Source organism: Dromiciops gliroides, chromosome 3 (assembly GCF_019393635.1).
Source record: "Dromiciops gliroides isolate mDroGli1 chromosome 3, mDroGli1.pri, whole genome shotgun sequence".
Classification (NCBI taxonomy): Eukaryota; Metazoa; Chordata; class Mammalia; order Microbiotheria; family Microbiotheriidae; genus Dromiciops; species Dromiciops gliroides.
In genome coordinates, this window is record NC_057863.1 from 123,428,566 (window position 1) to 123,440,923 (window position 12,358).

The 12,358-nt window shown below is 37.9% G+C and overlaps 1 protein-coding gene across 2 annotated transcripts in view; it reads right to left on the minus strand.

Annotated features, from left to right (window-relative positions):
• The window catches only part of KLF12 (Kruppel like factor 12), a 581,101-nt gene that overhangs the window by 481,524 nt on the left and 87,219 nt on the right, over window positions 1-12,358 (minus strand). The gene's annotated exons all lie outside the window — the stretch shown is intronic.

The following is a 12,358-nucleotide window of genomic DNA, read 5'->3' on the forward strand; positions in this document are numbered from 1 at the left end:
AAAATCACACCAAAAATTAATTACCACTACATCTAATCAGCAAAGGCTGACAGAAGACCTTTAAACGCATTTTTGCCATTCCAGCAAACTTCGGTGATTAATGCTCAAATGGATTTATAAAATGAAAACTATTTATTCCTCCCTTATAATATTTTAAGTGGCCTTGTCTGCAAGCCTAACCAGCTTTCTTTTAATAACTACAATTTTTTTTCTTTCAGAATGTTTCACTCCCTTTAGTAGTATTTACCACAAGCTTTCCAGAGGTGATTCTAGCAAAGTTGAGCCTCCTGACGTCCCCATATCATAACTCAGTCCTGTGTCTGCAGTGCAGTCTGATTCCATTTGAGAGCATTTAGATTAACTGCTTCAGTGCCCTATGGACACAAGATTTATGCCCAGAAAAAAAGTTCCCATATGGTGCTATGGACATAGAGCTAATGAAATAACTTGGTCCAGTGGTTTAAGAGGGTTCCTCCGAAAATGGTGCTACCCCTTTCCAGGAAATCTGTGCACACTGGTTCTCGAAGACTCCTAAGGGGATTGAATGGGGATAAGGGGAATGTTAACTTTCTTTTCCCATCACTACCCCCCACCCAGTCAATATCTGACAGCAGGTGAAGAATAATGCATAAAACAACCCTGGTTGGCCATCACCCTGACCCTGTGATGATAATGGGAGGGGGAGTAAATGCTAGGCAAAGATTTTTAAAAATATATCTCTTCTTGCTCATGGTGGAAGCTTTATGTACCGCACTCAGTGGCGCCATCAAAATTGGATGTGAATTACCATACCAAAATGGTTCTTGATTAGCTTTAACTGCTGAATGGGGAAAAAATGGTTTTGGCGGTATAGCCTGGGCTATTTAATTATGAAAAAAATTAGTATTGCTGGCATAGCTTTCAGAAGAGGATATCCTCTAGTTCTTAGGTTATTCAATTATGAAATGGGGGTTGGGGGAGAGGGACTGGATGATATCTGAAGGATCTACCTTCCGCTTCTCACACCAGAATTCTATGGATTCCTACTTGTAATTACTGAATACATCTGACCATATCACAACCAAAAGCCCACCCAACAAATCCCAGTGGCTCCCTATTGCTTCAAGGATCACAATATGAACATGTCTGTTGAAATATTTCTTCACAAACTGGTCCCTTCTTGTCTTTCCAGTCTTCTTGTTCTCTTTCCTTGAACTCCACACCAGACAGACAACTCACTGTTCTGTAAAGATCTCACTGCCTTTTCACCAGCTGTCTTCCATACCCTGATCGACCTCCTAAGATCTTTGAATCTCTTTGAATATCAGCTCAAATGCCATATTCTTCATCATCTTACCTTTTTTTAACCCTATTCCTCCCAAAGGCTAATGCTTGCCCCCCTCCTCAAACTACCTAGCATACTCTTTGAACAAACTGTAGATTCCCATATGTGTACATGTAATCTTGCTTTGTTAATGTACTAATTTATATTAACATGTAAGTTCCTTGATCACAGAGACTGTTTTTTATTTTTTTATTTTATCTTTAGCAGTTAGCATAGTGCCTGGCAAGTAGTAAGCATTTAATAAGTGCTTATTGGTGGACTGATTAATCCCAAAGCAAGAATTCAAAAGGGCAGAATTAAGTCTCATGTCTTAGCAATATAAATGGTTCTGAAACCAGTTTAAAATTAAAAGTGTTAGTGAAATAGGCATTGATTGAAAACATGAATACCAATATGAATCAACACATGAAAGCATCTTAAGGTTTCATGGTAAAATTGAGGCAAAGGTCATCTACATACTCCTTTAACTGGAAGATTTATAGAGCTGATGAGGAAGTAGAGCAATCGAAATGTGCACATGCTACCCAATTGCATGCATAGCTCTCAAAAACACATTTAAAGTAAATGAAGTGAATATGTTGAAATTCTGGGACCTTAAGTATAATAGTCTAGCACCATAATTTGCATTACACACCTATCAGTTGCTTTATACACAAAGGAGATCAGGTACCTCTTCTATGGTGCATCTATATGCATATATACCCCACCTTTCTCAATGAACAGTAAAATATTTAATGTGTAACAAGAATAATGAAGCCAATGAAATATACATAAACATATATGTCCCATATAAAGACAGAAAAACTGAGCATAAGTTTGCATTTATTTTATGTAGAAATTCAACCCTTAACACTAAGGAAACCAAACCTATCAAGGAAGGAAATGCCGAATTGAATATCACCATCATTTCCTCCTTGGAAGTTCAGTCGCTTTATCACAGGGCAGTTCAATTTTAAAAGTGAGAATCAGGATTTTTTTTTAAAGGGCACTAGTCAGAAAAAAAATTAAAAGTAAAAAATTAAGAAATAAATTATCCTCATGAAGCCTCCAAACCACTTGAAGACATCCTGTCAATACCTCAGAGTATTTGTGGGGCATGGATCAAAAACCTTAGGAGGTGTAACGATTGGAATAACGCCACCTGCTGGATACTAACTGTAGAAGAGTTCTGCCCATGAAGCGAAGGTCTTTGAGGGCAAGACCAGGAGTCTTGTCTTTGGTATCAGGAAGTGACGCGGACTAGTGGGAGGAGGAAGGAAGAGACTGGCGCTCAGTCTCGCTCTCTTTCCTGAGGACGCTGGCGGAGAAGGGAGCTAGAAATGTGCTCTCCCTTTAATAGATAGGAATCTAGACCTTTCTCTCTCTCTTTACCAAATTCTTATTCTCCTTAATAAATGCTTAAAGTCTAACTCTTGCTAAAGCTTATAATTTATTGGCGACCACTCATTAGATATTTTAGACAGACTAGCTAGAATTTTAGCCCTTAACAGATGGCTGACCACGAAGAGGAAAGCTAACCCTCAGTCTTCTTCTGATCTGCTGGTTGGGTAAGAAATTTCCCCTCCCTCTCCCTTTAACTGCTAAGTACTGGTGTACTGGCTGTGTTTTTCCTTTGAATTTTTTCGAATGGACCTTTTAAACTCCCTAATTATCCTATTTTTGATTTTGGTCTGTTTAACCAGACAAATGGGAGATAAGATCATGTTAATGCTTTGTTTTTGTGGATTTTCTATTTTTCTTTTTATTTTTGTTAAAAGAGCCAGCAACTTACTCACACAAGGAAATATCTCTCCCTCTCCCAACCATGCTTTTTCAGAGAAACCTGAAGAGATTCCTGCAGCTTTTCCCAATTCTAACACTAATTGTTGCTCTAATTTTGCATGCCTGGAGGCAATGACCCACCCTCTAGAAGCTTTTAATCCCCTAGCACCTGGAGGCAAAGTGGGGGAAGAGGAATCCAGGCCTGAGTTCAAAATCAAATCTGATTCAAATTGCTCTGGTCCCTCCCCTCCTCTCCAGACCCCACCCTCTACTCCTCCTATGGCCAAGCCCATAGCTTCCCCTGCCTGGGAAGTCCAGAGATCTGGTGCGCATGCTCAACTTTTTCTACCTGCATTTGCAGCTTCAGGCTCAGCCCTTCCCCGGCCTGGCTGTGCTTTTGAGACAATCTTAGAAAGCTCTTTAAATTCCAGATATGCTCGTTTTGTTCATAATTTTGCTAACCTGCTTTTGTCTTTCATTAGTAATCTTATAAAGCATTTGTATGGTGAAAAGACTGACAGACAATATAGAGGGGTTAAAGAAGAAAAACTTAAGCTGAATAAGAATGACAATCATCAACATAGTTCAAGACTCCGCTTCTTTTGCCATGGAAGGGTATATATTTTACAGAAATGTAGAAGTAAGCAGCAAGGTATTGATATGAGTATTGGGGATTTTAGATATCGGAATCAAAAGTGTTCTAAATTCACTCAGATTATTAATAATATCAGTTCAGAGGTTACATAGGATTTCTATGCTATTACATATACATTTTGAAATTAATGGTATGGGTTTATTTTCATAGAGATTTTAATGCTTTTGAGATTGTGTCTTATACTTAGTTTCTAAAACAAGGAGAATATTTGTAAAAGCTTTTTATAGACATGTGATCAAGTTTATATTTTATAATACTCTTATTGATATTAAGTTCATATTCATTTAGATTTCCTTAGTTTGAATTTCACTGTATTTTATTGTTCAATGTGTATTTTCTTCTATTCATTTGTCTATCTAATTTTGAAACATTGCAAGATGGTTTTGATTTTATTATACAATGTTAATTCTAGGAGTATTGTGCTCCCATATTCTGAGTTGTTTGTTTTTGTTATTTTTTCTCAACTGATTATTTGATCAAACTCTTTAAAGCATTTCCTTGGCAAATTGGTTGCCATGGCAAGTGTAAATTGATTCTAGAAGTATTATTTTTGATAAGCATATTCCAAAAAAAAAAAAAAAGAGGGGAACATTTGTAAAAGTTTTCTTTTTTCAAAAAAAAAGTTCTTTGAGATTCTGTTGTGCTTTAACTTGTATTTAAGTATGTTCTGATTTTTCACAAAAGTAATTGTATACTAAGTAAAAAAAGGGTATTATTTGAAATTGTTGCATAATTATATATTATATTTTGAGTCAAGATGTATTCACATTTTTTGCAATCATTTTTTATCCTCAATTTTAAATCCATATGAGACTTGGATTATGGGAACTTATCATTTAAGACATTAATTGCCTTTATTCTGAGTTATCAGATGCCAGTTGGCCAAGATGCCATCCAATCACAAGAGGAATACATGCAAGAGCAGACACTGAACTGTCACATGAGGGGAGACATGCATGAAGTCAAGGTATGGCCGAGGGAACGGCTTTTGACAAATGTTGAGGTTGGATTCTCTTGGTTTAATATTTTATTTTATTTTTCCCCACAATATTGTACAGATGGCTGGAAGTATTCATCCCACCCATCTCGCTCCTACACCTGGCTTCTATGCTCCCTCCTATATGCCTGATGCCATGGACATCTCAATCCCATGCATCTGATTAAGTCTGACTCAGTTTCCTCCAATATGTTCGGTGGCATGGACATATATTCCATCCACCTATTTTAGACCTGGCATACTGCATGGGCAGTATATATTGCTCAAGTGTGGGAATGCTCATATCCCATCATTTCTCTGTTCTTTTATGGTAACCCCCATAATTATCTCAGGTGTCATGATAAATACAGTGTTGAATTTGGCCTTGACACCTGTTACCAATTATATTAGATTTTAAAATTTCTCATAATGGCATGAGGATAATTAGGCAGATGATGCAAAAAGTGATGAAACAGATAAAAAATTATTTTTAATAATTAATATTGCAGCAATTGTCTTCTCAATTACCCTCCATAAGGGGGGGGACTATAGTAATATTATAATTTTAAAGAATGTTTCAATTTTTGTTTTATTATATGTTTCATGTGTAACAACTAAGATTCTGTATTCCCTTAGACATGTTTTTGAGAACTTTCATTGTTTGATTTGATTATTGACAAAGCTGTTTTAAAGTTGTGTTAAGCTCAATTTTGTAGGAAATTTTCCTGGCTGATTACCAGCATCCACACATCAACCCCTGAAAAGACTTCCATTCCACGACTACACCTAGAGGACATCTGAGAAAAGACTTTCAGAGACTTTAAATGAACAGTTTTGATTTGTTCTTTTTGTTGGTTTTTTTCTCTTTCTGTTATAATATACACCATCTGTAACATGTATTCTCTGCAGAGGCCCTCCCTTTGCAAGACTAATGTCAAAGCGTTGGTTCATGAGGACAAAAAAAATCGCCCCTCTGGACAAAACTTTCCTCTCTTCCTTTTCTATATTGTTGTTCACATATTATTAGTTAGCAATAGTTATCATATTGTTTTTACTGTTCCGTCAAGGAAACATTTTGTTTCTTGAGGAACAACAGGGGGGACTGTAACGATTGGAATAACGCCACCTGCTGGATACTAACTGTAGAAGAGTTCTGCCCATGAAGCGAAGGTCTTTGAGGGCAAGACCAGGAGTCTTGTCTTTGGTATCAGGAAGTGACGCGGACTAGTGGGAGGAGGAAGGAAGAGACTGGCGCTCAGTCTCGCTCTCTTTCCTGAGGACGCTGGCGGAGAAGGGAGCTAGAAATGTGCTCTCCCTTTAATAGATAGGAATCTAGACCTTTCTCTCTCTCTTTACCAAATTCTTATTCTCCTTAATAAATGCTTAAAGTCTAACTCTTGCTAAAGCTTATAATTTATTGGCGACCACTCATTAGATATTTTAGACAGACTAGCTAGAATTTTAGCCCTTAACAGAGGGAAAAGAGAAGAGCAACATGTTTCACTAGAAAAACAAGCAAGACTAAAAAGGGGCAATGGGGGGGGGGGGGCGGGGCAGCTCTCAAAGAAAAGAAAAAAGAAAAAAGCTAAAAAAAAAAAGCAACCATATTGAGGAGCCTATTAGGTGTAGCAGATCAGGGGCAAGCTAAAAATGAGGCCAATTATAAATCCCCCAATTACTAGTCTCCCATTCCAAACCCTGCCCCCACCCCCCCCCAAAAATCTGATTTCTAAAACCATTAATAAGAGCTTCCGTAAGTACATCAAGGATCACTATTTGAAAGGTGTACTGTGATGAAAAGGAAAACACAAAGAGAGTGAATGAATGCTTTTCCTCATTCTTGGCTAAGGAAGATACTAGGAAGAGACCTACTCCCAACTGGTCTTTTGAGGCACAGGACAGAAATATTAGACTTAATTGTAAAGTATTAGCAAACATACAGAAATTATCTAGGCCTGAAGGATCAACTGGGTATAGGCAAATCATCAGTGAGAGAGAACATAAGAACACATTTATCAAATAGCAGATATCATGACCTGAATTCAAATCCCTGAGCTATATGACCTTGAATAAATGCCTTGATATCTCTTGGCCTTGTATTCCTGATCTATGGAATAAGGATATTGATATTTGAACTCTGTATACTATACTACACTACACGATTGTAATGCCAACCACCATTATGATTATTATCTCCTGAGGCAACTTTCCAGGATTATAAATTACAAATGAGTTATGATCTGAATTGCTGGAGGGAGTTCCCACAGTGGGAGTTTCCATACAGGAACCTGACATGGTTATTGCATCATTATTATCATTATTAGTTTTATGAGACTTCTAAGGAAACCGAAACTAGGAAACTGTTGATGAAAATAATGTAATGCTACAAAGTCATTCTTCTAAAGGAATGGCAGATTGCTAATATGGTGCCCATCTATACAAAGTTTTCAAAGTAAGCCCAGGACCCTTGGATCGATGAGAAGTATATAATAAGGCAGAAGCTCTCTGGACACTTAAAAATGACCTTCTAGGGGAAAATAACATGTTTTTTGTAACAGAAAATAATGTCTGTCTGGATAATTTTTTTTTTTTAGTGAGGCAATTGGGGTTAAGTGACTTGCCCAGGGTCACACAGCTAGTAAGTGTTAAGTGTCTGAGGCCGGATTTGAACTCAGGTACTCCTGAATCCAGGGCTGGTGCTCTATCCATTGCGCCACCTAGCTGCCCCTGGATAATTTTTTTTTTAAAGGAGAAGGGATAAAATATATTTAGACTTTCTAAAAGCCTGTCACAGTTTCACAACAAATACTTTTTTTTTTTTAAATTGGGCTTTTGAATTGGAGAGTTGTTTTGTCATGGATGGAGGACTGGCTTAAAGACAGGAAACAAAAGGAAGGAATGAATGGATATTTCTATGGCAAGAAAAATATAAACAATGAGATCTCGGGAATCATGGTTTCAAATGTATTTCAAGAATGAAAAAGGATCTGAAGAAGATCCAAAAAAAGCATAATTAAAAGGATCAGGATGGGGAATGGATGATGCTGAAGAAGACAAGTCTACTTTTAGTGGATTATGACTCTTTAATGAAGCCTGAGAGTTTATAAAGTGATAAAGGAAATAAATAGTATAGATACGTACCTCACCAGATATTTGTCAAATAAAACTAGAGACAAGGAGTTAAAATTACAATGTATAAAAAGGTCTAAGAGCCTCTAGCATATGCAAAGTATTTATCCTATGGGGAATTTAGGGCAAAACATGGATAAAAATTATAGAGAACAAGAATCAGCGGGCTCTCCCTCTGATAACTCTCATATATGCCCTCTTTTCTCCTCTGACACTGCAACCACCCTGTTATGCACCCTCACTGCCTCACACCTGTACTATTGTAGTAATCTGCTGCTTCCTCAAATCTCTCTGTCCATCCTATGTCCTCCAATCAGTCAAGCTATCGATTGATTTTCCTAACGTGCAGGTCTGACCATATTAAGTGCCCCCCATCCCCCATCATTCAATAAAGTCCAGGGGCTCCCTGTCACTTTCAGCATCAAATATAAAATTCTCTCTTTGGCTTTCAAAATTCTGGTCCCTTCTTACCCTTCCAGTCTTCTTACAATCTTATTTTCCCCTCCATGTACTCCCCAATCTAATGACACTATTCCTTAAACAAGACATAGCATTCTCTCTCCTGACTTTGAGCACTTCCATTGGTCTTGACCCAGTGTCTGGAATGTTCCACCTCTTCATCTCCAGCTGGTTTCCTTGAAGTTTCAGCTAAAGTTCCATCTTCTGCAAAAAGTCTTTCCCAGAACTCCCTGATCTTAGTGTCATTACTTTGAGACTCTCTCCAATTCATCCTGAACATTTCTTATTTGTATTTAGTGGTTTTCATGTTGTGTTCCCCCATGAGACTATGAGCTCCTTGAATGCAAGGTCTGTCTTTTGCCTTTGATTGTAGGCCTAGCGCTAGGCACATTTTTTGTTATTGATGATTACTCACTTTAGTTGTGTCCAACTCTTCAGGGCTCCATTTGGGGTTTTCTTGCCAGAGATAGTGGAGTGGTTTACCATTTCTTTCTCAACTGATTTTACAGATGAGGAAAATGAGGCCAACAGGGTTAAATGACTTGCCCAGGGTCACACAGCTAACAAATGTCTGAAGCCAGATTTAAACTCAGGAAGATGAGTCTTCTTGACTTCAGACCTGAAGTCCATTGTATCACCTAGCTGGCCCTGGCACACAGTAGCAGTTTAATAAATGCTAGACAACTGACCAGTAAGCATGTGTTTACCAACGAAATGCCAGTTCTTTCCAAGTATTAAATAAAAATGCACTACTTCAGCAAACCCCACCTCTGATAAAATCTGTATGACCTGTGCCGAGTCACCAAACCTTCCTGAGCCTCAATTTTGTCAACAAGATGAGGGAGGATTGGATTAGATGATCTCTAGAGTCAGTTCCCTGATCCTATGGTCTTATATATAGCAAATAGTAAAATTATGAAATTCAAGACAGCAGAGAATAAAAATGTAAACTGTCCTTCAGGGAGCATGGAGATAAATAAGTGGACAACAGATACATAATCAGTTATTTCAGAGAAACTAGTGTGATGCACCTCTACTTTGCCATGTAAGGGGCTAAAATTCTAGCTATACTGTCTAAAATCTAATGAGTGGTGACCAATAAATTATAAGCTTTAGCAAGAGTATTTAAGTGTTTAAGTATTTATTAAAGAGCATTAGGATCAGAGAGAAAGTTAAAAATCCAACTATTTTTAAGAGACCCCATCATCCAACCTGCCATGGTGAGGTCAGGAACAAAAAGGACCCAATGCTTCCTCCTTCTTCCCAGAAGCCTCCTGTGAAACTGGGAACATCCCATCCACAAGCACACACAGCTCCAAGCTAATTGGCTGGTAGCCTTGATAAACAGTACCCACAAGCAAACGTCACTTCCTGACGCCAAGAAAAAAGCTGCATGGCTTGCCCTCAGATGCCTTCTCCTTATGGCGGAGCTTTCCTACAGTAACTCTCCAGCAGGTGGTGTCACTCCAAGTAAACTCCAATCTTTACCCCAGGACACAATCTCTGGTAACAGGGTCAAGGACAGGACACTAGGTTACATCTAATTTGACCCAGGATGGCAATTTTCATGTTCTCCTAAGAGTCTTGCTAACCAGAAAAAAGAGACTAGCTTGAGGCATATAAACCATACTATGATCTGATAGGTCAGTTTAGAATAGCCCACCAATATCACCTATTCTTCTATTTTCTCTTAACCTCTAAAGAGTCATTTGAACCAGATAAATATAGTTGCACAAGGCCTTTTCTGGTTCCCTGTGTTGCTAAAACCACTCCCCATCTCCATCGCCAATTACCTTGTATTTCTTGTTTAGTATACTTATGTGTTTACACATCTCCCCCTGTAAGTCATATGTACCTTGGAGGGTAGGCATTTTTTGGGTAGTTTTTTCCTTCATATCCTCAGAGCCTAGCACATCGCCCAGCATATGTTATGTGTTAAATAAATGCATGTTGACTGACTGATTGATAAATCACAGAATCTGAGAATTTGGAGGAACAATCTAGTCCGATTCCTGTATTTTATAGGTGAAAGAACTGAAAATCCAGTAAAATGCCCAAAGTTCACAGCTTTTTAGTGGCAGAATCAGAATAGTAATCAATGGTCCCTAATCCCCAGTCCTGTTCTCTTTCCATTACAATAAGCGACTTCCTTGTGTTAGATCTACTTCACTATGTTAGCACACCATGAAGGCAAAAGTGGGCAGTGGCAACAGTGCCTGACTCTGAAATCCAGCTAAAAATAAATTGATCTGCCAGATCTATTGGCTTAGAAGTACTGTATTTATTTCTGAGGAAATTAATTTCCCTGGCCCCACTGTCCTTCATCTCTAGCCCCACCATAGAACTCCAATTCAAACTCTTACCACCTCCTACTCAAACTAAGGATAATAAGATGGCACGCTAGGAAGGACCTTGGAGGTCACCTGGTGTAATGGCACCATTTCATACATAAGTAAACTCAGGGTAAGCAAGGGATAAAGAACTGTCCAAGGTCACATAAAAGTTATACGACAGAGTTGGATCCTCTGATTGAACACCCAGTGATTTTCTCATTGATAGCTTCCTAAAACATCTCCCTACATGCATAGTCTCTTCACTCAATTACTCTTCGGTAAGTAATGAATCCACCAGGTCACACCCTTGATCAAAAATCTCAATGACCCCTCTATATTATCTCCAGTTAAAGTCAAAATTCCTTAGCCTGATGTTAAAAGCCCTTCACGATTACATTTTATGCTACATATCTCCTACCTTCTAAGACACACACTTTCTCCTCCAGTAAAGCTGATTCCCCTACTGTCCCCAGATTATTTCTTGTCCTTTCCCAACTGCAGGACACTGCCTGTAATTCCCTCCCTTCCAGCCCCCATCCTTTTGCCTCTCTAAATCCAATTTAGCCTTCAGGGACCAACAGAGGCCCTACTTTTTCTCCAACTGCTCTAGCTCATGCGTACTGATCCTATTCTTGTAAGTTTTTCTAACATTATATGTGTGTGTGTGTCACTCCTTTTGCCACTTAATCTTATAGTTATTTTATTCCTGTTTTTATAGTTATATTAGCCTTATGTCCCCAACAAGACCATAAGCTTCCTGACAGTAGTGATTTTGTCTGGTATTTCTTGTATGCAACATTTCCCTTAAGCCTATCCCCAGAACCTTATACACTTCAGTAATTCATATAGACCTTATATGTCCTAGGAAAACAAATGAACAAATTCTTGATTACCCCTGGAATTCTATAGCACTAAAGGGGTAAAAATGACAGTTTCTCTGAACTGTGAATTCAAATATATTTAGGTTTTTATTTCCTTAAACAATTTTCTTTAAGAAAGGGGAACATATGGTAATAGTCAAAATAACAGTTATTGAAACAATAAGCTACATTTGTTTTTTAATTGTTACACGCTCCTTAATTTGACATGGTACATATTCAAAGTTATCACAGTCACGGGGTAGTACTCTAAGGATCGCAAACAAGCACACAGCAAGTGCTTAATAAATGCTTGTGACTGATTGAGTACATTAAATAAACAGGGGGCACAAAGCCCTCTACAATGAAAATTCTAAAAAAAGATTCAGCCAGTAGTGACAAGCAATTACAATACTCCCACATAGTTGAAAGACTTACCATAAAAACAAGGTTATGTGCAAAGCTTACATAAATACAGAATTGAAAGAATCAATTAAATAACTTCCTTCCAACCACAAATGCTTTCTGATTCAATTTACCATTATAGAAGTAAAAAAATTTAAATGAGGTTTAGAACAATAGCTAGTAATGGTTAATACACTAGCCTTTCACTAATGAAGATCTTGTTTCACATCTAAATTAGGCCATAAACAGCAATTAAATGAACATTCTCAGGAAAAAGTAGCCCACTGGTTCTGCATTCCTATCGGGAATTCTTTGGTATGGGCAGTGTGGTAAAGCAGAAAGAGAACCAGCTCTTAAGGCCAAGGACCCACACTCAAATACTGCCTGCAATACTTGTAGATGAATAAGATAGCATCATTATAATTATCATTAACATCAGCAGCAACATAGCATTTATAT